General features: G+C 42.4%; 1 protein-coding gene across 3 annotated transcripts in view; it reads right to left on the bottom strand.

Moving 5' to 3' along the window:
- The window catches only part of enox2 (ecto-NOX disulfide-thiol exchanger 2), a 197,542-nt gene extending 170,877 nt beyond the window's left edge, over nucleotides 1-26,665 (bottom strand). For all 3 annotated transcript variants that reach the window (XM_086133080.1, XM_086133055.1, XM_086133045.1), the window contains exon 1: nucleotides 26,494-26,665. The gene's annotated coding sequence lies outside the window, so the exon portion shown is untranslated. The remainder of the gene's footprint in view (nucleotides 1-26,493) is intronic.
- Between the last annotated feature and the right edge of the window lie 346 nt (nucleotides 26,666-27,011).

Genomic DNA, 27,011 nt, shown 5'->3' with positions numbered 1-27,011 from the left:
GTTTTAAAACCATTAGCAGTTGTTCTTTACATCCGTCAATGAAGTACTGTACTGCAAAGATGTTATGCTTTTTTCTGTGGTGGAGTGTCGCGATCCACAACACATGCAGTCGGCAGAAATGAAAGCCATATCAACATTTAAAATTACCAAAGTACATTGTGGATAACATACTAAATCTGTAATTGACGAATCAATTCCTCTTTTGCACATGTGGACAGAGAGAAGGGGTACTGTTGAAAAATGAATTTTGGATGGACTCGTTGGTGCTAATTGTTATAATAGAGTGGATTAGAATCACGTTCCTGCCATTAATGTGTATAATGTTCATTAAGCAAAGTAGGACAAAGAGGTCTGAGTCTGAAAGGTGATTAAAATCAGCCTCCGCCTTCTCAAAAAAGTCAAACCTATTATATCTATTAATTACCATTAATGCCGTTGAAATTAGTGGCAACTCTTTGACTGTAGCGTAAAATCAAAATACTGTAAATGGCTGTCGATTGGGCTCAGTTCTTGCTGTCAGATGTACTTAAATCAGGTGGGAGAGCACAATACAATGCGCATAGTAAAGTACTGCTACTTTAGACAACTCTGTTTTCGATGGCGATCTATCCAAAGTGGAAGCCTGAAAGTTGATTGCCATCAACTGTAACATTATCATGTTATGAGCAGGTATGATTCAGATAATCCAGTGTGACCTCTCCAAGACCTGACCAGAGTGCAAGCCCTGCCATGAAACACAGAAGTATCTTCAAAGCAGATTCCTCAGACTTCAGCTAATTACCTCATTTCTCTTCCGACCCCGATAAGCCCTATGAGCTGCTTAGAAGTAAAGACTATCTATTAAAAATTTTGCAGAAATAATGGCACGGGACGACTCCTTTTTTTTTTTTGTGAACACTCAGAAAATCCATCCATCTATTTTCTTTACTGCTTTTCCTCATTCGGCAAGGCAAAGCAAGGCAGCCTTATTTATAGAGCACATTTCCGACACAAGACAACTCAATGTGCTTCACAAAAGCGAAGTCAACACGGAAAAAATGCTGTGCTCGAGCCGATCCAGCTAACTTCAAGGGGTCGGCAGCCGACTGCAGAGCGCATAGAAAAACAGCTAAGCGAACCCAACTACCGTAAATGTTAAAACCTTTAAGATAAGATAAGATATCCTTTATTTGTCCCACACTGGGGAAATTTACAGTCTACAGCAGCAAGATTGTGGGTAGAAAGAAGAAATAAGAAAGAATACTCTACTTTTTTCTTACAAGTGACAATACAATACAGTATATCCTGATTTAAATAGCACATTATCACCAGGCATACAGTACAGCAGTAAACCTGTCGTGGGCTAGTGCGATCAGCGAATCTGGCTGTCTACATCATCACTTAGTACTCCTCGCCAAACATATAGTACAGAAAAGCACAACACCAATCATATCTCCAAACAAATGTCTTTTTGTTTACAAAAAGCTGCTCTAAACTGGCACAGATTGACAATCCCATGGAAATCTCAACATAATGGAAACTTACTAAAAAAAACATTAAGCCTAAATACTTGGACACCACCAGTCCTTACTGGTTTAAATGAGTATTTAGTTTATGGTATCTTGCAGTGGACATTCGTCTCTTAGTGCCAACTTAGTCGACTCCATAATACAGACAGCAATGCGGTTCAAGTGAGGTGCTCAGTACTATGACAGTTGGAGGTCCAAAATGTGTATGACATTGGCAGCATATCATTGAAGACATTTTTGGTCAAACTCCAAATTTGACTCTCTGTAAAAGGCTTTGCCAATTGAGCTGGCGCTGTATTAGCTTCCTTGTCCTGCAGTGGCTAAAAAGACTTCTGTACTTCTGGCACAATTGACGCATGGATTTTCAAACTCTGTCTACATCAGCCAGAGCTATTAAGTGGTCTGCTGGCATGAAATGACTTGTACTGCTCCCAAAGTACAGCATCAGGCTCAGCAATTCCCTCTTGCTATTATCTCAGGCCACTATGTCAAAGTTAATTTATTGCAAGACAAGCGCAAACACAAAAACGTAAAAAAAAAGAAAGAAAAAGGATAAACAAAACAAAAAACATGCAGTACAGTTCAGTGTTTCTCTTACCACTTCTCTTTTCTGCAGCAGTTTTTGTCATTTGATGTCGAAATGCAAATGGCCTGTTCTTTTAATGCTTATGCACCGATCTTTCGAGCAATTCAGATACTGGAGAGAGTAAGAACTACTGAAGATGCCTGAGCCCAGTCCAATTGGACAGATAAGCATCTAGCCCGGAACCAGCTCTATAAATCATGATTTGCTACCAAAAGGATGCCTCTCTAGTCCCCTCCTGCGTTAAATATACATTACTACTGATCCTACCTGAGATTAAATGAATAAATCTTAACTTTATATTCGAGGCAACGGCCTGGATGACTCATCTTAAACACCGTGCAATGCAAAACTGCCTACTGTGGATAGCCGACATCTTGAGATTATAATAATTATTATTTGAAGGTCACACGATTTGGAAATCGAACACAATTTTGTGGAAAAATAAGCCATTATCAAGTATCAAGTACAACTTTATTGTCGAATGTGAATTATGTAATTTCTTCCCTCTCAAGACAACATACAACAAGAGGAGCCGCTGCGGGTGCCCGCGCCGCCATCAAAAGAAAAGTTAACATAAAATGACAAAATAATACAAGACAACACATTAGACAGAGACAATTGTGCAATCTTGGCCACTTTCCTGCATACACGTTGTTGTCTGAAGCAGTTATAGATGAAAGAGGAGTGAATCAAAGTGTCCTTTTCACCAGTGGATCAAAGACGTCATGCTTAAATGTGCACACGTCTGCTACAAGTTAAGCTTGAAAGCAACAAGAAGCTAAACTAAACTAAAGTCACATGTAAAACCCATGTTGATGTCATCATACTGTGAGTGACTTTGAAATCTTGCAAGACCTCATCATATTTCAGTTGAGCTTGCATCAAACGATTTACTGCAACCACAAAGGACAAAAAAAGGGGCATTAGCCTAAATTGTACCTGTTATTTGCTAACCCTATCACTGTTTGATTCTCCAAAGATGCTGTCATGATCCGTATTCGGCAGCAGGTGGCACGCGTTCACTTCTGCCGCCTGCACACCTGCTGCCTATTTGCCAGAGATTGCACCTGCTATATCTAGGCGCTCCGACAGTCAAATCACTGCCGGAGTATTACATGCCGTGCCACTGCTGTTGCCCATGTTTCACAAATTATTATTCGATACCATTCGCGGTTAGTTACATTTTCGTCGTCCCAAGGGAATCATTGTATTATCGTGCTTGATCTAGTTTTTGTATTAACATACGTTCCTTGCCGGTTTTTGCAAGCGTTTTCTGTTGTCGTGTTTTCTTATTTTCCTGGTTCTCGTTTTTTACCAGCGTTTTCTGTTGTCGCGTTTTTCCTTTCCTGGCTATCGTTCTTTGACCAGCGTTTTCTGTTGTTTATTAGGCGGGATTTTTGTTTGTAATAAATATTTTTGTTTTGACGAAGTCCTTGTCGGTGTCTGCTCTTTTGGGGATCCACTTATTCTCGTTTTCTCCGTTACGTACGAAGCAGTTCCCTTTTCCTGCTTCGTGCGGAACGTGACAGATGCGCTCTTGATACTCGCAGGGAATATACCTAAGTCCGGGACAAAAATTCAAATTAAACTGGGGCAAACTGTCAAATATTATTAGTCCTTTCCCCATTGTTGTGAGCGGTGGTCGAGGTGTGGTGCTTTTTTGTCTTGGGGCGTCTTATCTGCTATGAGCTGCAGTCTCCATTAGCATGGTGATGGAGACCCGGCCTGCCAACCCAGATAAACCTCCTCCTATTTATTTTTTTTTTTTTGGGCTACAAGAAATGGTTGCATGAACACGACAGGTTGGGGACAAGGTTGGATGAATGCAGACAATAAAAGACACGGCAAACACTCATCAATAATGTTGCTTCGTTCACAAATTGACACACTTGACCATGTTATCAAGGTAAAAATATGTGCAGGTAACCAAACTTGATAAAATCTAAGACAATAGTTTGCTCACCGTGATGATAACTGCCGGTCCACAACCATCATGTAGACCTAGGGTGTCCAAAGTTGGTCCTGGAGGACTGCTGTCCTGCCTGTTTTCCATTTGTCCCTGCTGCGACACAGCTGATTCCAATGATGAGGATCGGTCTCCTGCTTCTTCAGAGCATGCTGATGAGCTGATCCTTGGGATCAGATGTGTTGCAGCAGGGAGCCATGGAAAACGGGTACCACAGCGGCCCACGAGGACTGGAGCTGGACATGCCTGATGTAGGCAAAGCGTAATATTTTCAACTTTAAGGTTTTTGAGGTGGGCGATTGTCAGAGTTATACCCGGACAAGTTTAAACAGAAAAACTCGACTCAGGGAAGGTTGTTGGTGCAGCCCAATGGGAGCGGATCTCTCAGAGCGAACGGCGGGCAGTTGATCCGCAATCACACTCAAAGACCCTTGTGTTCATCGTCTGTCTTTTATTGTTTACATATGCAAAAGCCAGGAAAGACACTGCCCCCGATATTTGCACACCACACCCCAAGTCCGGCCCCTCGGTCGGAGATGTGATTAAGTTTTGTCAAGCTTTGAACCACAGATACTATAACACCTTCTCCCATGAATAAACAAGTCGCAGACTTCGCAGATGACCTTTGATGGTCTAAAACACTTCTTTCCTAAACTGTTTACTCCCAAACTGTAAGACGACTCCCTGTGGACCTCGTAGAATACTCGGGTCCCGACACCCTTGCGCACAGACATTTGAGGGGCGCTAAATACACAAGACGTCTAGACAGGCCCAAATTAAATGCAACTTTAAACATGATATCATTCTGTTCATAGATTCCTCTAACAGTGATCAATTGATACAAAGACTTATTGTTAAATGGACCACTTTGCTCTTTGAAAATGAGTACGATGGAAAGACTAATACAGATTGACTCACAGACTGAGGAGCCAATCAAAAGCCTTTTTTAACTGCAGTCAAGTCACGATAATATTCTTGATTGTTGAAGTTGACAATATTATAACAGTGAATAGTAAAATTACACACTTAATCCTTGAAGACGTCTCACAGACACATAGAGAACAGGAAGTTCTTTACAGAGGAACACTGTCACCTGGTCATGAGCTCTTATGCTTTCCACGGCATGCTAACGAAGTCAGCATTGGGTGTGTTGGACTTAATTTACATACCGTGCCGATGACCGAATGCCAGAGGGCGCGTGCATACGTTGTTGGAGATCAGCAGCATTCCACATCGCAAACAAAAACTAGAGAACAATTCTGCTTACCCATCTTCGCGTAAAGACTTGGGCAGACACTACGGGCTATTTCAAATCTGTTCACGATGCCGTTTCTTGACTAATGCGCGAATTATTTATGTCTTGTGACCTGTTGTAACTGTCATATGCTTGTGCAGGAGTTTTTTGCCTCACTCAAATTATCCTCAAATGAGGGTAGTTCGAGCGTGGGGTTTTTTTCTCCCCCTCTCCCTCCCTTGTTTCTTTCTGACTTTCGGGTTGAGTGAACGCTGGCGCGTTTTGGCTGCCGCTGCTCAACCCGTATTGTTTTGTGTTTTTTGTTATTGTAAAGTGTCCTTGGGTGTCTTGAAAGGCGCTTATAAATAAAATCTATTATTATTATTATTATTATTGTATTTCATTAATTGAATTGCTGTTAATGTCTTGAGCAGCAGAGGATCATTTCAGTAAGTTTAGTGTTATTTTTTTAACTCTAATTACAATATTACGCCAACAGGTGGCACTGGATCTGAAACAGTTGCTCTTAAAACCATGAAAGAAGAGCCATCATTCATGACATACTTCTAATCCTACTGTAAAGGTGTCAAACATTCCAGGATTTTACCATCACTTAATTTTGTGAGATGATTTCGATTCATATAAGTCCGCGAAAGTAAAGAACCACTGCATAAAAGCAGGTAGCTACTCTACAAGTTAGGTAAAAAAAAATAATGTTGTTTTTTGGGGTTTTTTTTAGGGAGGACAGCACTCCACAACAAGGAATGCATGAGGACATTTTAGCACATGGAAAAACAAGAGGTTTACATGCTCTGCCTCTTGATGTGAACGTGTCGATGAAATGTTTCAGGCCAATGTTCCACTATCAAATAACACTTCTAGCTAAATTAAGCTCAATTAACCTTGCTGTTCAACTTGACACACATGCACATTTAGTTATATTTCATAATGAACAGAGTATTTGTGTTTTATTTTGCATTTTAGCATCTGACGTATGTAAACATGCATAATGCAAAGAACATTAAACAGGTGAGTTAGAGAACATTTTTGACACGACCTTCCCTTTAAAAAGTGCTTGTGTGAGCCAACACCTTTGACCACAATTTGACCCTGACTAAGTTTAATTTCGAGTTCTCTTCATACTCTTCATCATCATTGGTAATGCGAACTGAGTAGAAGTCTCTCCTCCCTTACATGATGATAATTTGAACTCCAACTTTTGTGTTTTTGTTTTCACTTCATATGAACAAAGGGTGTAAGGTGAACAAGAATTATAGATATGTTGAACTCTCATCTTCAGCTCTTATTGGGATTAAGAGGGGCTTAACAAAACGACGCCACCTCCGTATCAATGTACAAACATTGTTGTCAGGTCACATGCCCATCTGCTGAGGCCAATGTGAATTGTGGGGACAACGAGCCGCCACAGCACCTCACCACACAGAGGCCGGGCCCATTAGACCCCCTAGTACTGCTCGACTGTCAGCCTATTTATATAATTAATACAGGGGCTACCCAGAAGCAGCAGAGCCCCCGAGAGTTTGGAAAAAGACAGCGACGTTCCCATGGTGAACAGCAAGTCTTTTTCGGACTCTCCCAGAGGAGGGAACTAATGACAGGCTCCACCAGCTCGGCATCGGGAACATTTACTGCTTGTAAGGCTAACATATCAAATTAATGTTGACCTGCTAAATACGAGTGAACCGAGTGCCGACAATAACACGGTGGCCTCAGTGCTGCAATGCAGCACTGGCTGGATGGCAGTGCTGTTTGAGCCTGTGCTTGCGGGTGTTTTGAAGTTGATATTTGAATGCTAATGTGACTCATGTCATATGTCAATATCGTGTAGTTTCAAAGGGATGATCATGGGTATGAAGTGTTATATACTTCATGTACAGGTACACTGGAAACTTGAATGCCCATCTAGAATTTCTGGAATTCAGAGTGCCAAAGCATTGACTGTATGTTTTGCTTTTTCTGTGGCTTGACATTCAACCCCCGCCGCAAAGAAGAAGAAAAAAAAAAAGCAATTTGTTTTCATGGTTTTTTTTGTTTTGTTTTTGTCTCCAGCTTTTAGGTCAAGAAAAACAAAAACGATTCACATATTTTCATGTGCTGTCTGTAACGGCCTTAGTTAGTTAGTTAGTTAGTTAGTTCCGCCCGCTCCTATTTGGAACATTGGGCGACGAGCCTCCTCCATTTGTTCCGGTCACTGGCGACCCTTCTTGCTCCATGCCAGCTGACACCCATCTCACTGAGGTCTTCTTTGGCAGTCTGTCTCCACGTCTTCTTTGGCCTACCTCTCTTCCTCTTTCCACCCTCTGGCATCCAGTCCATGGCCACACTTGCCGGTCTCTCTCTTGGCAGCCGGAGTACGTGGCCGATCATTTTCCTTCTCCTTTCAGAGACAATGTCTGACAGTTCAGCCACTCCTGCCCTCTTCATCACCTCCTCGTTGGTGATGTGGTCTCTCCATGAGATCCTCAGGATGGATCTCAGGCAACGCCGATGAAAGACATCTAACTTGTTGGTAATGTTGGCTGTCTTCATCCATGTCTCACAGGCGTAAATCGCTGTTGGGATAACCACTGACATATAGAGGCGTAGCTTGGTGGTCGTAGTGATGGCTTTCGATGACCAGATGTTGCGGAGGCGTTGGAACACTCCCGCAGCTTTACCAAGTCTACTGTTGACGTCTTTCTCCACACCACCTGTATTTGAGATGTTACTCCCAAGATATGTGAAGCTGTCAATGTACTCTATGTCATGTTGGTGTAGAGTGAGTGGTTGAAGGTGTTGGTGCTGTCCGACGGCCATGGCCTTGGTCTTTTCCTGGCTAATTCGTAAACCGACCTTAACTCCGTGCTCATGCAGATTGTTGGTCAACTCCTGGAGTGCGGGCTGGGTGTGACTTAAAAGAGCCAAATCATCTGCAAATTCCAGGTCAGCTAGTCTGCTCCCTCCCCACTTGATACCAACTTTTTCCCCTGTGATGGACTTCCTCATCACAAAGTCAATTATGATGATGAAGAGTAGGGGTGACAGAATGCAACCCTGTCTTACACCAGTGACAATGTCAAAATCATCAGTTGTGCCACTGTTGGTTTTGACACAACAGGTTGAGTTGTGGTACAATGACCTGAATATGTTGATGTACTTGAGGGGTACACCATACAGCTGGACGATCTGCCACAGTGACTCCCGGTGGATGCTGTCGAAGGCTTTCTTGAAATCGATATAGTTGATCATGAGTGGTGTCTGAAGTTCTTGGCATTGCTCTATGATGTTTCGAAGGGTAAAGATCTGTTCGGCGCAAGACCTTCCCTTCCTGAAACCGGCTTGCTCTTCCCTCAAGATGTTATCCACTTCATCTTTAAGGCGATGTAGCAGGACACTGCAGAATACCTTGCTGGGGATTGACAGCAGTGTAATGCCCCGCCAGTTATTGCAGTCTGCGAGGTTTCCCTTCTTAGGAAGCGTGACAATGACCCCACGTCTCCAGTCGGCAGGAACCTCTTCAGCATGCCAAATCAGGTTGAACAGGTGGGTAAGGCTCTCCACAACAGCGTCTTGGCCGTGTTTCAACATCTCGGCAGCTACCTCATCGAGTCCCGGTGCCTTGTTGTTCTTAAGGCCCTTGATTGCTCTGGCAACCTCAGTCTCGGATATCTCTTTCGATGTAATATTTAGAGCTGGAGCTGGTGTCTCTTGATCGAAATTGAAGAGCACGGGAGGCATTGGTTGGTTGAGAACCTCCCTGAAGTGTTCCAGCCATCTTGCTTCTTGCTCCTCGTCGCTTAGAAGTGTCCTGCCATCCTTGCTCCTGATTGGCACGTTAGAGCTGCTCCTGGAGTTGGTTAGCTCCCGCACGATCTTGTATAGGGTCGTCGTGTTGTTGTTCTCGGCTGCTTCCTGTGCCTCTCTTGCTTTCTCTTCTAGCCACTGTCTTTTATCCTTCCTGCAACTCTTCTTCACTGCCCTGTCCAAGCGCCTGTACTCCTCGTCTTCCATCCTCCAGCTCCGGAGCCTCCTCTTTTGTTCTCTTTTTATCTTGGCCACTTTCCTTTCATCAATCAACTTCCAGGTGTTGTCTGTTATCCATCTCTCTTTGTTGGTACCCCTCTTTCTGCCGATAACTGCTTCTGCAGTTTCAGCAATGGCACAAGAGAACATACTCCACTGCTCCTCAATGTTTGCAAGGTGTTGTGATACCTTGAGCTTCCTACTCAACTCCTCACAGAAGCTTTCTGAGATGTTGTTATCCTTTAGCTTGTCCACTGCGTAAGGTCTCTTGGGCTGCACCTTTTTCACCTTCTTCAGCTTCAGCTTGATTTTACTCACCACAAGGAAGTGGTCTGAACCCACCTGCACCTCTGTGGGAGCGAACGTCGAGCAATGACGAGCGCCACCTTGTGTTGATGCAGATGTAGTCCAGTTCGTTCTGGGTCCCGCCACCAGGTGAAACCCAGGTTACTTTGTGGATCCGCTTGTGCTCAAAAAAGGTGTTGCCAATGCTGAGGCCGTTGGTACTGGTTAGCATCAACAGTCTCTCCCCGTTGTCGTTCGTGGAGCCTGCAGACCCATGTGGTCCAACTGTGGCATTCAGGCACCTTCTGTCATTATCAAGTTTTGCGTTGAAGTCTCCAATCAGCATTTTGATGTCATGTCTGGGGATCTCCTCAAGCACGGTCTGGAGCTGGTTGTAGAAGGTGTCTTTATCGTCCGCTGAGGCAGCTTCGGTTGGGGCATAGACTTGTACGATGGTTACTTTGGCATATCTGGTGTAGAGCCTTGCTGTAATAATCCGTTCATTCACCGGCTTCCATCCAATCAATGCTTTTGCTGCACTATTGGAGAGGATGATGCCGACTCCATGGGAATGGTGGTCTTGCTTCCCAGAGTACAGAAAAGTTGCTCCATCAACCACGAGACGCCCTTGCCCCGTCCACCTCATTTCACTAACGCCTAAGATGTCCAGGCGATAGTCCCTCATATTCTTCAGCACCTGGTCCATGCGACCAGACTGGAACATTGTGCGCACATTCCAGGTGCCTACTCTGGTGTTGGTTTTGGTTCCAAAGATCGGGGTCATCAGGGGTCGGGCTTCCTGCTGGATTTCACCTGGCCCCGTCATAGATACATCCAAGGATGTGCCGTCTCTTCTTCGCCGTGGTTTACCGGAATGGCTTCCTCTCGTCGTTTCTGTAACAGGTTTTGTTTTACAGGGTGAGGTTGTTAACCTCACGCCCAACCCCCAACCTGGAGGACCAGTTGGATGCAGTTTAACGTCGTACCCAGGACTGCTGTAACGGCCTAAGCACTGGCTAATGGGAAAAGGAGTCAAGGGTATATTGTTGAATCGATACATCTTGACTGAGTAGTTCCAGGGAGTCTTCACCGCATGAGCATGTACACGAGTGATGTTTTTTGTTTTTAAATCAAATAACCTGTAAGCCATTTATTTTTAAGGGTAATGATGCAGGCTAAAACACGTTAAAAAAAAGTGATTTGGGATTGAGGAGTGTCAGTTAACTTTTGTATTTTTTTTGCTATCCGCAACTGGGTTCTGTAATATGAATTCATAATATTTGCAGGGCCTTCCTACATATGCGTGGAATCGGTGGGGCACATCTGCGATGCAACTCAATTACCCGAAGAATTTTATCATTCATCATTAAAATAAAGACTGAGCGGCATAGTTCAATTTATCGGCATTTGTCATCGATCTGTACAAACAGCACACGCAGAAAACGGAGGTAGTATAGAGCTGTAATAAAGCCGCAGAATGCCAGTGTAAATAGTGAATATGGGGTAGTGGTTTGTGGATGTGAAGTTTAACACCTAGGTAACACCTGTTTACAGTCGCTCCTCCCACTTGGTTGTGTTAAAAGCAATTGCCATTGTCATACAGCAGTGACACAGCACACACAATTGCATCAATATCCCACATGCTCTGGGCTCTGCGTAAAAAAACAAAGCTGGTTTGAGTGGGGTCTCTCAAAATCTCTGATACAGCCCTTTTGCGGGATCTCTGTGTAATAGTTTGGAATTTTAAATGATATTACGTTCCCCGTAAATGACAGTGCAATTATAAGACTCAAAGAGCTCCAGCCACTGATGGCCTTTCCCTCATTACTGGCACGGGAATGTCGTTTGAAGGCAGCAATATTTTATTTCAGAGAGTGTTTAACAGTAATGAACAAGTCACCAATTTGAAATGAATGTGTCACTGGACTAAACAGCCCCTCCCCTCGCCCCTCAATAAAAGAGTGCAGGTACTTGCGAAGCATTGTCATAGTCCAATTTATCAGTAAAACAATCACACTTTGGGAAAGGCCGTAATTTATCTGAGAGGAAAACCAAAATATACAGCAAGATGTAGATTGAAATGCCCCTTGAAGGATCATGTGTCAAATGAGACACGTATCATTAATTTGGACCAATGTGGGAATAATTGTTTACATATCATTGCTTTTCATCGTTGGCACGTCAGTCATCGTGCTTGAACTTTAGGAACGAGCAATAGAAGCAGACTGAGTGGAAAACAACACAAAATGGAGATGCTACACTTTGGTACGGGCTATGATGTTATATGGCGCGAGGGTTGAAGTCAGTCCAAAGTGAGGCTTCACTTTCCTGTCCAAGTGAGGAAATGGGGGGCTGTATTTCAGAAGTGACGACAGGTTATCACAAACAACATCAGGAAATTAGGAGTTTGCTGGCACGGACACAATTTATGACGGACAGAACGGAGAGATATAGTTTTTTTTTCATTTAACATGAGCTCACTGTTCAAAAAATATATAATTTCCCTGTTGTGTTTGAAGTGGCTGGAAATCTCGAATACATGTGATTGCCACGTGTTGGTGTTGCAGTGAGTGCTGGAGTGCGTGTAGGCGCTCTGAGCCAAGCCGCTATCTAATCATCAGTACTTCTTTTCAATGTACAAGAGAATGGAGGCAGTGATCGGAGCCGAAGCTGTTGTAATTAGCTACTAACATCACAGAAAGGAAAAAAAAAAGAGAGAAATTCTGACATTTTCATCGCTTGCATTTTAAGTTCTGGTACTCAGATACTGTCAGGAGCAATTTTTGCTTCCCACGCCTCAGAAGATGGGAGCTTCTGTTCATGCTCCCAATGTGTTAGCCCTGTAGTGAACTGGCAATCTGTCCGAGTTAAACCAACATTTTTTTTCGGCCAGTCTCAGTCTGAATGGGCATGATGTTGTTGAGTTAAGCAGAGAATAAAGAAATCCCATGGTCTCATTTCAAAACATGTTTTGTTGTTTTTTTTCCCATAGGAAACGATGACTCTGAAATGATCTGTTGCAGGGTTTGAATGTCAATTCATCTATTTGATATATTTTGTTACATCCTTACGAGCCACCTACCATCTGATGTAAAGATGTCCAAACGTCACAATGCGATAATTATCATGATATTGTGGGGAGGTTGGCAACATTATAAAAAAGCTCATGATACTGTCTAAAAAAGTTCATGATATTGCAAAAATAATAATAATAATAATACATAAATCAATAAAAAGCACAACATTGTGTTTTTTGAAGCAGTGACGAAGTGGCTCAGCGGCGCAAGGTATCGTCGAAAAGTGATGTCAGCGCCGTGCTGCTTTTAATATCGTAACATGACAAGTAAATTGTGGCACTTTTAATATCACCACATCACAATATTGCTGTTATTGTTACATCCCTTCTAACATCTAGCCTCAAGACTACCAATTTTCCCTGCTTTCAACACGTCAAACTTAGAGGAAGAAAGCACACTATCTACCAAATCTAACACATTCAGTCAGATCCTTCTCAAACAAGATATTCACCTCACCCATCAATTGTAATGTCAGTGTTGACGCATGGCGGCATTGCAAAGTATTCTAAAAGTAAGGTATTTGAGAAAATTGGGCAAGCACCATCTGTATAATTTACAGTAATATTTACTGAATTATATTACATGTGTCAAGCTTAATTGGTATTTCCCACCCCCCAAAAAACATATTTTCAAGTTACGTGTTCTCAAGACACGTCAAAAAATATTGTGCTTTTAGTTCCACGTTCTTGACAGATGTTCAGAGGAGTCGACACAGATGCAGAAATTGTTCCAAGGAGGTTGCTAGCCTCAACAAATTTCACAAAAAAAGCAATCAACATCTAGTGCACCAATCAATGAACCTACTATTGCCCCAGCACATGGAGAGGAAGCTTTCTTCCCCTTGTACAGGAATCAAGTGGTAGGGCAAGTAAATACCAACAGGGAGGTAGGAAAAGTAGCGGAGTGATGCGCTCGGCACTTGACGGAAAATGGCACCATTATTACGCCGAATTAGAAATTGACGGCAATTTGTCTTGGACTGTAAAACGTCTTCACGGTTAACAGGGGGGACCCCCACCCTCAAAAAAAACCCCAAAAACAGATCATATCCTCTTCACTCCCAGCAGATCGCATAAGCAAGCCCAATCTCAAGTTGTCAAATAGCTTTTTCCGGTAATAACCTGGGAGCTTGATGAACATTCCACTCCAAAGTATTTCTCCAGCTCTCAAGTGTTTTGTTGCTGTGTTTTATCGTGTACAGTCAAAGCTGCTCTCGACCGTTCGGGCCGGATTTAAGCAAGTCATAAAGGGGAAATCACATGAAGTATAGATGTTTTCATTGTTTGTGTACAAATAACTGCTACCCACCCATCAACCAACTTATCAGCCGGTCACAGAATTGTCTGCCTTCTTCCATATGAAAATGGAATGAATCGACTGGGAAGGATGAAATGGGGTTCAAAATGAACGGTCCCTCAAAGCTACGCATGTGGGCAATTGTGCACTGCCCTCATCATCTCGGCACACAGCAAATGTATGCAGCACAGAAAGAAAGAAAAAATTCAACCTGTGCTGTATTTACATTTTGTATTTTCATATTCTCCTCATATACTGTAAGTAATCTGAAAAATGTATTTGGCACATGTCGTGTGACAAAGCGGCTACGTCAATAATGTCTGTGCAACACAAGGCCACGGTGACGCTTGCGCGGGCACATACATTACATTTCTACACTCATTCCTTCACTTCCACTTCGATTGAATCTACAAACAGGACACCATTTTCACTTCCTACAGTTTCAGTAACGTGACTGAGGGTGCACACTCAGTTGTTCTACCATACATTGACACGAATCCATTCAAATTCACCACTGAGACGCTGAAAGTAACTCGTACCTCGCTCCATTCAAGAAGCTCAAACACGGAGGTATTTTACAATCCCCTTAAATGAAGTTCTGTCATGCGTTTCAGAGTTCAGGTGACTAAAAATGTTGGTGTTTTATTAAACAACACGTTTTCCATTATTTATGAGTCGACAATGCGGGACCATATCTGGCCAAATTGTAATGAGTTAATTATGCTTAAAACGACCTGTGTGCAACAATAAAATGTAAAAGTTAGAGGGGGGGGGGGGTGTTATTTGTGCCACAAATATCTATTCAATATGTTTTATTTTGATATATTATTTTTTAAGTATGGCCCGGTGGTCCAGTGGTTAGCGCGTCAACCTCACAGTGCAGGGGTCATGGGTTCGATCCGGCCTTCCTGTGTGGAGTTTGCATGTTCTCTACATGCCTGCATGGGTTTTCTCCGGGTACTCTGGTTTCCTCCCACATTCCAAAAACCTGCATGGCAGGCTGGTTGAACACTCTAAATTGTCCCTAGGTGTGAGTGTGAACGCTGATGTCCGTCTCTGTGTGCCCTGCGATTGGCTGGCAACCGGTTCAGGGTGTCCCCCGCCTACTGCCTGAAGACGGCTGGGATAGGCTCCGGTGCGCCCCGCAACCCTTGTGAGGATAAAGCGGATCAGAAAATGGATGGATGGATGGAAGTTTGTAAGTACTCACATCATTTAACATGTTATGATCTCATGTTTTTGACAGGCCGGCCACAGACATACATGAATGGACAAGCAATTGGCCCCTCGCGGCCAAAGCCATTTTATGTTGTCAGCTTCTGTTGTTTGTTTTTTCCACTGAAAACACAGAAAATAATGTGTAAACGCCACAGAAAATAAATGTTTTCAAGTTAGGCGCTCTTAGCGAGTGGCAATGTAAGATGGCCACTGGCAGCTTTGCCTTTGCCTGCGGCGAGTAAGGGGCATTACGAGTACATTCATAGATATGTCAAAGGATGTTGCTCAAGGTGGTCCAAAGAATGCTTTGGAATCCTGTGTGAATGCTCAGAAACATGTAAAATTAGAGGGATCATTTCTCAAAACCCAATTTAGGCACTTCACAGTGGTCTCCTGATGACAGTTTATTTGTCTGAAGTGTAGGGTTGTCCTGGTTGATGGACATGATTGGAAATCAGGGCGGATCACGTACTTTATTGGTGTGGGCTGAAAAGTATTTTTAGATTTTATTAAATTCTTAAGTCAAGAATAAAATATTTGAGTTCTTTACTTGCTTTGAACAACAGCCATATACAAAGGCATCATCTTTGGATTTAGTCTTTTGGATTAGATTGGATTGGATTGGATACAAACTTTATTGTCAAATGTGCTGTATGTGGAACATTTTTTTTCTTTTTTCTTCTTCATTCCATTTCAGAGGTATTGGATTTGGACTTGGTATCTGCAGATTATCAAAATCAAGTGACTTGGACTCAGGGGCAAAAAAATGTGATTGGGGAATCCCGATACCACCCTACTTGGTAAAATATTGCAAAAGTTCAAAGCATAGAATTGTCTAAAACGTCTTGCCGAATGGAAATCGGGGGGAATTTGCGAAATCTCCCATTTATTAAAGCATTGATTAAGAGGTATAGCCTCAAGACTTTCATCCAAAGAATCTACTCTGTAGAGACTTGCATTTTTGCTTAGGGTTTGTTTTTTCTTTCTAAAAAATGTCGTTTTAAGAGATGGAATAGGCCACTTGCACTGCAGAAAAATCAAATGAGCTGGGTTCTACCAATTTGCGCTTGCACCCACATGAAGGAACTGGGTCCAGTTGGAGCGATCTATTTGACATTCAGCTTACATCTTCCTCCCCCCCCTTTAGTTAGTTTGTAGGCAACAGGCAATTTAAAATGACACCACGGCTGCTGAATCCCACAACAGCCTGAGAGGGAAGCGGCAGAGCTTCTGGGAACAGATGGAATATATTCCAACTAAAAAAGGTTGTTTTCTCCCTTGTCCTTCACTTTAACAAAGGACAGTTTTGACTTGATCGCCTTTGGGAATTTCGTTTCCACAAAAGAATCCAGCCTTAACTGCATGGCAAGGTGTGTGGGCAGGCGAATGTCATTAGGAATGTGAAAAGCCAGTCCACAAACAGCAAACCTCACAAAATGACCTTCAATCGGAATGACATCGAGTCATTTTCTTCTTTTCAACCGAGGAGGAATATTGACAATTTGTGTCCCAGCGTCGCCTCTGGTTTTGCAACAAGCGTTACTGTCAGAGAGGTTCGCTCTGACAGTTGAACAAACAGACTCAGGAAGAGTCTTTGCTGCCGGCAGGAGGCGCAGCTTCCTTTGAAGCCACTCTGTGTGCGCTTCTCAACTGACACCTGACCTCTGCAGCCTCTGCCGGCTTTTTATTCATCGTGTATGCAAATTACAAGTGATATATCAGGAAAAACACTCCCTTCTTCATTTACATGTCACGCCTCTCAGCCCAGCCCACCGATACTCCCCTCAGAGGCCAAAACATCTCTCGGTACAAACAATGGATACCTTGTGAATTCAATGGGTATATTTCGCATGAATTGAGACACTGTAACATACTCAAGGGCATCTTATCGTGCTGCCCACCCGAAGTTGAACCTTCCTGTTTGTACTATCAGTGAACAAGGCCTCAGCTCAAGTTGGCCCTTTTTCTGTGTGCTCTAAAGTTGTATGAACACACGCGTTCGAGGTCAATCAAGCATACAACTACCGGTAAATGAAACTTTTAAACATGATAACTTTGAGTTTGTCTATACTCTATCAGTTACTCAACTCTGGGGGGCCCCTGTGGCCATCCATCCATCCATTTTCTGAACCGCTTTATCCTCACAAAGGTCGCAGGGCGTGCTGGAGCCTATCCCAGCCGTCTCCGGGCAGTAGGCTGGGGGACACCCTGAACCGCTTGCCAGCCAATCACAGGGCACACAGAGACGAACAACCATCCACGCTCACACTCAGACCTAGGGACAATTTAGAGTGTTCAACCAGCCTGCCATGCATGTTTTTGGAATGTGGGAGGAAACCAGAGTACCCGGAGAAAACCCATGCAGGCCCAGGGAGAACATGCAAACTCCACACAGGGAGGCCGGAGCTGAAATTGAACCCGGTACCTCTGCACTGTGAGGTTGACGCGCTAACCACTGGACCACCGGGCTTTTTTGTGATATTCATCTGTGGTTGATGGTTGAGGTTGATCTAAATTGTCCTAAATTGTGAGCGTGAATTGTTGTTTGTCTCTGTGTGCGCTGCGATTGGCTGGCAACCTGGTCAGGGTGTACCCCACCTACTGCCCGAACACAGATGGGATAGACTCCAGCACGCCCCGCGACCATTGTGAGGATAAAGATGATCAGAAAATGGATAGATGGATGGATGAATACGCTGCAATATTATCTCTGTAGCATTGAAATAGTCCAAGAATATTTCCAACATGGAGATGGAGTGTGAATATTGATGCAATGATCAAGTCCCCGGAGCCACATAATGAACTCCAAGATCAGCTTCCCATTTTCGGAATTGGGGATTTTCACCTTGTAGTACAAAGCACACGCTAAAGCATGAACTCCTTGGCATTGTTTTTCTATCTCACTTTTGTCAGCAAATGCCTTTAAATGCTGTTTCTATTTGCTGGAATGATGAGCAGATACTGGTGATGTAATTGCAGAGCATGTCAGTGAGGAAAAACAGCAGAGGCGGAGGAGAACAGTAGTCCGTGGAGACAAGTCTTAAGAGGAGTCCACATAGAATCCGATCAACCCCAAAGAGACAAGCCTTCCAGGGGCGATCACTAATTAGAATGAATAAATGAAGCTCTATAGGCGACCTCAAGTTTCAGGCTACAGTAGAAGATTGGCAGACCATCATAAACTGCCAACAATTTAATGAAAAGGATGTTCTGAAAAATTGTACATCATTTGAAATAATACCTAGTAGCTACATTACCTTACATACGCCTTTATTACCGATTTGTCTTACTGTTTATTGTGCATGTTAAATTGCTTCATGTACAGCACTTTGTATGCAGCGATGGCTGTTTGAAAGTGCTCTATAAATACTGTTGACTTGACTACATGTCTTAGGCAAATCCTTATGATGGAAAAAAATATTTTATCCATCCATCAATTTTCTATCAATCTATCAAACGATAGATTGATAGATCGATAGATAGAAAATTGATTTTTTTGTTTGTTTGTTTTGGGTTTTTTTTAATGGGCAGCAGTGGAGCGGAAACACATCCCAGCTGATGTATTTGAGTCCATCTAATGTTTGAGCAGTTTGTACTTTAGCATCTATTCACCAAGCGGTTGGCTGCTATATTGCTGTGTTATTTGTGCGCAGTGTTTTATGGTTTTACATTAAATTATTGGTTGATTTCATTTTTGCGACCGGTGTTGTAAAAAGGATTTTAGTTGACATTGCAGGGTGCACAGTTCGTGATGGAGGGACCAAATGCTGTAATCTAATGTGATTACGGTTGACTAAATCTATGCAAGAATACAATAAGTGGACTCCATAAAGAGGCGCTGTCTTTCATCATTCACCTGATCAGGTGTCACCAAACATCAAATGTCTGTCCACATTTCTGAAAGACCGACAACCACTATAATATTTGTCCCCCCGAAACCCTTCAACAAAGAAACTATTAACTGTATAAATTGATGAGGGTGTTAAAGGTATTGACGGTCCAGCGCAGTAGCAGCTTTGGTGTCGTCTTTATTAATGTGGAAAAGGAGTGCGGCTCTCTCTAGGTCGGCGGCACTAAGAAAGTGAATTGATCAGAAGGTCAGGCCAGATGGAATTCAGATCCTTTCATGCGTCGTGTCACTCGCAATTCTCCTCCTCACAGTTGTCTATCCTTTCTCTGTTGAGGCCAAGGCCAGCATCACAAACAATGACGTTTGAAAGACCTTGAATTATTTTGACAACAGATGCTACGTCGGAATTTGAAGTATCCAAATGTTTCAATTTGACATATCCAGAACATGATAATGTTACTTTGGGGAGGGATGGAGGAGGGGTGCCGGGGTCTATAAATTATTCAGATGTGTGTGACAATATAACGTTACGCATTTGCCAAAATGTTCATGCTTTTCATTGTCTTTGGGTTGTTTGATCGCTGACAGGATTACGCCAACACAATGCAAGAGGATAGTACATATAATTCTGTTTCATTTATTGTAATTCGTTCGCTGCGTCTTTGCATTGCTCTGAATTATCTGTTAAAACTGTGATACTTCAAGGACTTGTAGTCCTTAGACAGAATGATCCTGTATACACACTTATGATATTTCCTGCATTGCTGTTTATGTTTGGAAGAATTTACATTACCGGTAATTTTGATTTGACATAATTTCAATGATTGATTCAATGGTATAGTCCAGATAAGCTTCGGCAGCAATGTGCAGAATGCAGCAGCCCCAAGAGTTTAAAAGGTCTTGGGTGGGTTCTTTCCAAATATGTACTCTACCTCCCTTCTATGGTCCATAAAAATTATGAAACACATGCTACAGACACCTGCAGGATGTAGTGTGAGCACTTCAATCACTAGTGTTGATTTCTAAGCCGTGCGGTTTACAACACTTCTAAATCATACAGTGTAGGCACAGCTTTAGTGTCTGTCCAGTGATTGACAGATCATCGCTCAAGGGTTTACTTTTCCCGTCTCGGCTGGAATAGGCAACAGATTTTTCAGTGACCCTGAACACTATAAATGCTCTAGACAAAAGATAGATGGATGTACTACTCGATAGTGACAAGGGAGTCTGACAAGATTGCCTTGTCGAGAGTGTGTCTAACTGCATTTTGAACATTGAACTAATTTGTATGTGACTAACTCGACACCTGCAAGGGACACACACCAAATTTTAAAATGTGAGTGACCATGAACAAGGTGACGGAGGAAAAAAAAAGGAGATTATACAATACCGCGACTAAAAAACTTGAGTCTCCGCCCACCAACCAGATGTCTGTCGCAATACAAAGATAGACAGCAATTGTATTTTTCTCCTTGTGATTTTTATTTGGATGAATAACTTTTGAGAGACGTGAATCAAACACTCAACGCAAACAGTTTGCTGGCCTCGGCCAAAACCTCAGACTGGTAAATGTCATAATTTTTCCCACAAATCTACCCCAGAAAGCAGAGTGTTGAAAATGGCGTGCTCTCTTTGTCGATGCAATATGAACCAAAAATGCCATTTTGGGCGTCTCTTAAAAAGTGATGATTTTGGAGGTACAAGGATTCAGCCCGATGCCAGCGAGTTGCTCCTCTGTTTGTGTCCAGCAACAAAACGATCTTGTTCCATTTCATGTCACGATCACGGAGTGAGTGGCTTGGTCGAACTCTGACCATTTTCGGAACAGATTTGCAAGACAGGGAAAATTCGGACAGATTATCAGTATGTGTGTACCCCGCTTTATTTGGCTTGGTGAAGGAGACATTGTTTTTCATTAAAATCCTCATAATCATCAAAAAACAGTCACAGCCTTCAATGACAGCCAACTCATTAGCGCCAGTTAATGTGATGAAACATGGACTCAACTCAACGCTTTGACTTTAATCAGCAAGCAATCACACATGATCATTTTCAATGATTTGTTGTTTACGATGATGCAGCGTGTTATACCGGAGACAAATTCCTTGTGTGTTCTACATACTTGGCCAATAAAGATGATTCTGATTCTGATTTATAATTTCATGCAGTTTATAATTCTAATGTTCTTCAGTAAATATTATTTATTATATATCTCCGAAGAAGCATTTTTGGGGGCCCTGGCAGATGGATTCAAGTTTTTACAGTGCTTCATCTGATTCCAGCGTTTCCTCTGATTCGGGAAAAGCAGTCAAATCCTTTCACACATTTATCCAGATGTCTCACCCGCTGCAGCCATCCTGGTTTTAGGGCTTGGAGTCTTTTCAAACGCCTTGGCAGCAACTCAGAAGCTATCTTTCATCAAAAAGTCACAGTGACAGCACCGAGGGTGGATCTAGCCAGTTGGGGGCGGGGGGGGGGGGGTGATGTTTCAGTGTTTCACTTGTGTAGTTGCTCATAAAGCGCTATTGTTTTTGTGGCTTTGAGAAGAATCATACGAACCAAATAAGAGTGTGCGGAAAACGTGGCAACCTCCTGCAACAGAGATCTCATTCAAATGGCGTCCACATGTTGTTTTGACTGGTGATTAAATGGCTGCAACACAATGAGACAATGATCCAGTTGACAAAACAAAAGCGAAAATCCGATGACAACTAAAGCACAGCCTTGAGAGGCCATTTGCCAAATAGCACAGCACCGAGCACAGCCTCACATGTGTTAATGTAATAACATCATTTCAGAGGCAGTAACTCACACTGCTATCTTTCCCGAGAACATTAAAATACATAAACGTCTCAAATCTAACATTGGGTCTACGATCATTTTTTCCCCCCCACTGAGATTCAGTGATGTACACCCCCCCCCCCCCCCACACACATATATTTGTCAATGTGATTGTAGTTCCCTAAATTACTGGGCTATGAAATGAATTTAGTTCACACCTATCGGAGCTATCACATATGATTAGAGTCCACTGGGATAAGGTGGCAAGGCTGCTACTGAATGCCACATCGTGGAAAAGACAACCCCAGGGCATGGCTGTTTCAGCAGTGTTTCGGTCAGACTAAATTGCTATGTAATCACAAGAACAAGGGGCTGGTTGACCAGGATTGAACATGTCCCTGGACTTTAAAAGTTGCAAAATGAGATCGACCTCAATTCGCTTTGGACAAGCAATTGTCTCATGAAGACAAAAAGGCTTAAAGTGTGTTTGGGCGAGTTCTTCAGAAGTTAATATATTCACTGGGTAACCAGCTATCTCCACAGACCCTCAACTGTGGTGTTGTGCGAGCGGACTTTGTGCAGGTTATACAATAAAACAAGTTTCAAATGCTTCCGTGTAAAAAACAAACAAACAAAAAAAACAACAACTTTCATATCAGCGCAGCCTGTGGCATGCAATCTTATAGAACAGCAGTTTCGATCTCAAACTGGCACTCCACTAAAAGCAAAAAAAAAAAAAAACCCCCTCAAACATACATCTTCACAAACTAGTTATTCACGCATGAGACAACATGTCCCACGGGGTAAGGCTTGACAAGACAACCTTTTTTAATTGTTGCACCTTTTTTTTTTTACATTACTGGACTCTGGAAAACACTAAAGAGTATTCACTGTGTTTTTTTTTAAAGTATTGTTGTGTGTAATTGATTGTTGATTAATGTCTTGAAACAAGTGAGGCAAAATGGACTCCAGCTGAGTTTCTGCGTCACAGTCTGTCTCAATTAGTTTGCTGAGAGAACACAGCGTCAGCTATGACTGTAATTCAGAAATAACAAAAAAAAACAACTTTTCAATGCGTCGAATCCAACTCCTCAAAACTGTGTTTGTTTCACTCGAAAATCACCATCCAGGCACCGCCTGCCTTTTCTTATCCGGCATCACCCCCACCCGTCCAAAAACCCAGGAGGCTCAATAAAACATCGCATAGTGAGAAATGTCACCTTTCCTCACCAGCATTGAGGGCAGAAATAATTTTGTTGTGTACAATACAAATATTCTCAATGCCATCCCAAATGAAAAAAAGCCTCATTTAGCAAAACGCCTCAAGCTCCAAAGTTTAGTCGGATGGATTGAACCAGAAAAAGGATGCAGGAAAGTCATTATTTTGGCTGGCAAAATTGGTTTAACACAGCCTTATCCAAGCCACTCAATATCCAGATGGAGTTGCCGCACCACGTCGCCAGCACAAGAGGAAGTTGATTATTCCTTTATGATGGAATGCAATTAATGTCCAATCATATTTTGCTTTTACTTAGTTTTTGTTTGCAATGCCGCGACATAACAACCCACTTTTCTAATTGTGCCACACATCTTTAATCGGAACAAGACAAAGGAGTCAATTGAGCAGCGGCTCAAGAGCACGCTGGCATGGGCAGACTCCATACACAAAGTCACGGAAGCGCACAACTGGTGGATCATTCAAACAAGCGGATTCCTGAAGCAATACCTGCTGACATGACAAATCTTGATATCGTTATTACATGACTTAAATCAAGCTCAAGTCGAAGGAAGTGTCTCTGTTGTATCTCAAATTCATTAAAATGATTGATTGAAAACATTCTTCAGATAAAAGGATACAATTTTTTGGTTCATATGATGACGTTAGTAGCTTGTTGACAGAGTGTGTTCTAATTCAAGTAGTGGAACTAAAGTACACTGACAGAGCACTAGCAGCAGGTTCACTGCTTGTTTCAGCACAAAATGAAACCCTGCCAGCCCAAATACATATTTTCACATATCTTTATTGTTGTTTTTACGTTTATTTTAGTCGACCACGATACAGAAAACATTTACGACCCACATAGATGAGGGAACCACCACAACACCAGTAGCAAAACTTGTGAGTAATGAATGGGTGGCCCAGCCAAAAGAAATGTTGATAACTACCAATAGTGCATTCATAGCAAAGACGTTGACATGCTACAAGCTGTCAAAATATAAACCATGGCTTTTCCAAGAGACTCTCATCATCGCAAACGACTCTTATCTTTAGATGGTCACTTACTCCACATTACATACAGTACATAGCTGATCAGCAGTCAATTCCTACAGCCAAATGCAATCCCGAACTTTGGACGGCAACTTGGGAAGTGTGAATAGGGTGAGTTTCTTGGTGAATACTTATACTATATTTGATACCATGCTTTATACTACATGTACGCGATGTTCCCGGCAGCCAAAAGCAGCCCCATTTGCACTTTTGTCGTATTTTGGCATTCGTTCGTATTCAAGCTTGGTAGGTTTTCTCACTATCTTGGTATTTGCGGTAGCCCATGGGGGGCAGGGGCTGCTGAGTCTCTGAAGCCTTAGAACCGCACTAAAGTTCGGACTGCGTTTTCCCACAAACGCCCATACGTTTTCTCCCGCGCTGTCATTTTCTGAAAGTGTACATCACGTTTCTCACATTCTAATCAAGGGTTGATGAGCTGGTTTTCAATTTCTTTCAAGGCTTTCTACATACAAGCTCCCCTGCTTGGCAAGACTTTATACAAAGACTGCGCACACCATGTCAGACTGTAGAATAGCACACCAGGATTCGCGACCATATGCCCTCGCTTGCTGAGAGAACCGTGACAAAACGGTAAAGGACAATGAAATTTGTCCGGGCTTCCGCAGCATTCGCAGCCTGTTATGTTTGCCCATTCCCATCCCCCCACATTGCCTCAGTTCTATCCCGTTTCATCGACGGGGGGCCTGAAACGTAATTTCCACGGTTGCCCTTAATACAGCATGAATGTAGCATTAGGTGTCCCAGACAAAAACAAAAACTCAGAGTAAATCTCAAAATGAAGGGGTTCACTGTGAAACTAAACTACCCATCTATTTTCCAAACCGCGTACCCTCACAAAGATGTCCTCGGGCGGCAGGTGGGGTACACCCTGAACAGGTCGCCAGCCAAACTAAAATGAAACTATAATAAAGTCAACCCACGACACCTCACAGTCACATATGTGGCGCAACAGAAACATATTTGCAGAATGACACCGTCATCTAATTTTCTAGATATTGCGTAAGGTTTCTTGCAAATTAAGCATATTTACATATTAATGTCTGCTTTGTGAGCCTCATGTGCAAGTAACTGTATTTAATTAATTTCATGGTTCATCTCACTGGTACAATACTGGGGTAAAAACCAAAGAAACAGACAAACAAGACATATGTTGGTAGTGTTCGCTCATGAAGGTGACACTATGTGATAACAATAGTGTCCTAAACTTGTGCTAAAACACCTCATTGTTGAAAGCATACGTATAAATTACCTTTTGAGCAACTAGTCAAAATGGACACGTGTCAATGTACCGTGACCTCCACAGCAGCCTGAGTCACATTCAGATCACCCAGTGGGAATTGTGGCCGTGCACCTGTCTGTTTGAATGAATGAAAGGTGAAAGGCAGGCCAAATGAGGGCTCAGGGGAATTCAGCCGATGAAAGATTAACATTTCGCAACAGACGGGCCCACTCTTGACAAAATTATTGACAAAAAGAGGTCGTATTGACCAGTGACGATATGCTATTTCGAATAAATTGCCTGTAGAAAGACAACAACGGCCACTTTTTATTGATACCGTCAGTTACTTCTCAATTAACTTCTGAATGTGCTCAGGACAGTTTGTTAAATGGCTTTCATAGTCCAAAGTGTATTCCCGCTGATCTAGGTTTAGCAGTGATTTTATCCACACATGGGGAATTTTGGGCACTGGGATTGTGCTTTGAATTTTTTTATTGGGCCGTATGTTTGACACCCCTGCTCTAAACTATCCACAGGTGTGAATGTGAGTGTGTTGTTTGGTTGTTTCTTCATGTGGCTTGCTATTGGCTGGCGACCATTCTGCTGCATACTCTGCCATTCACCCAAAGTCAGCAGTAATAGGCTTCAGTTTATCCACCTACATGAGGGGAACAAGAGATCTAGAATATGGATGATTGGATTGATGGAAACCGTAAAAATCATAAACAAAGACGGCTGTTAAACATTTGAACGACTCATGCAGTACAAACATTTTGCAGACGGTCCCTAACGTCATCTCACTTTGTTTTTGTTCCGCAACCTCATGAAGGATTTCGAAACATTTTATTGTTAGACAGCTAAGATTTAAAGGTAAGGAGAAATGCACTGTTTTGATACTCCATGCTATTTATATTGACTGAATTTAGCGGCGTCGTTCCTGAACCCTCGCAGAGTGACTTAAAATGCAACGACAAGGAATACTATATTTGAACGAAAGTGAACACAAAAAACACCAGCAGTGTTATTTGCAATATAAATGCACCCCTGTACACAGATGAAACTGTCAACCTTATGGTGAACTTCCATAACAACTGCAAGTGTACGAGAAGCTAATCACGTAGCACTAGATTGGAGTGCAAAGAAAATAAGTTGCAAAGTACCTGGCGGCGAATGGCGCCGTATTTGATGCTATCTAATCCGTGACGACTCCTCAGAAGTATCCATTCGAGGGCTGAACATTTTTTTAACTTGATCTCTTGTTAAAATGTATTTGTAAGGGTATCCAAGGCAAAGCGTCCAGTTAGCAATCATTCATGTGTCAACAGCGGCGGAAGGAAATACGGCAAGCGAGAGGTGAACACGTGCGTCTGTTGACGTTCTTCTATTCCGTTTACTTTCAAAATAAGAAAGTAGCCGTTCATTTTCAAAGTAAGAGTATAGCATATTTTGACCGGCTTTTTGCACGGCTGGGCAAACTTGAGTTCAAAGTCAACTTTTGGTTATTAAAACGGATAGATGGGTCAAATCATTCAATCACAAGATAAAAATACAAAAATTGCATTTAAAATAGGTATTTTTGACAACATAATAATTATCTATATTTATTAAAAATAATTAACCAATTATTTTTATATACATTCAATTTAATGTACTGTACCAGTAAAAGCGTTATGTATCA

This window comes from Hippocampus guttulatus, chromosome 2 (genome assembly GCF_054856545.1).
Source record: "Hippocampus guttulatus isolate MCC_2025c chromosome 2, RoL_Hgut_1.0, whole genome shotgun sequence".
NCBI classification, from domain to species: domain Eukaryota; kingdom Metazoa; phylum Chordata; class Actinopteri; order Syngnathiformes; family Syngnathidae; genus Hippocampus; species Hippocampus guttulatus.
The sequence above is the reverse complement of the archived record's forward strand: the minus strand, read 5'-3'. Positions and strand labels throughout refer to the sequence as shown.